Source organism: Sorghum bicolor, chromosome 1 (assembly GCF_000003195.3).
Source record: "Sorghum bicolor cultivar BTx623 chromosome 1, Sorghum_bicolor_NCBIv3, whole genome shotgun sequence".
NCBI classification, from domain to species: domain Eukaryota; kingdom Viridiplantae; phylum Streptophyta; class Magnoliopsida; order Poales; family Poaceae; genus Sorghum; species Sorghum bicolor.
In genome coordinates this window covers 26,050,214-26,050,894 of record NC_012870.2, presented here as the reverse complement: position 1 = coordinate 26,050,894, position 681 = coordinate 26,050,214, and positions in this window count along the sequence as shown.

Sequence of the window (681 nt, the reverse complement as noted above, 5' to 3'; positions counted from 1 at the left end):
ATAGAGCACGGTTACGCTCGAGGCGACCGTGCTCGTCGAGAGGCCGAGCGCCGGACCGCGCGGGGGTCGGCGGACGCCGCGTTGAGGCCGCGGCCAGGGGCATTTCCGCCTCCTCCTCCCCCTCCCCCATGGACGACTCAAGCAGGAGGAGCACGTCCCCGAGCCGAAGGCCCGTGGGGGACGCTGATCCACGTGCGACGGAGGCGCGCAGGAGGAGGTGGTGGCGGTGGTGGTGGTGCAGCGAGCGCCTGATCGACGATGTACGCCGGCAGACGAGTCGGCGCCGACATCCGCGCTGCGATGGTCGGTGGAGACGGACGGCGCGGAGGCGGGCTGTGCGCAGCCTGCTCGGAAGACGGCGTCGGCATCGGGTACCGAATTGGCGACTGCGGATCTATGCCCAGTGACAGCCATTGGCTGGCCACCATGGATGGTGGCGGTGGTGGGCACGGGCCGTCGCCGTGGAGCGGGCATCGAGGCCGGGGTGGAGCCGGCAAGGTGAGGACCGGCGCTGGAGGCGCCGGTGGAGTTGGTGCCCTCGATGGTGGCGCCGCGGGCGGAGCCGCGGATGGCGCCGCGAGCGAAGCCGTGGACGACACCACCGAACGCCGTGACGGAGGGCCGACGTTTGCATGTCGGTTTCCCCCGAAACGACGTCGTACAGGAAAATGCCCGGGGTTC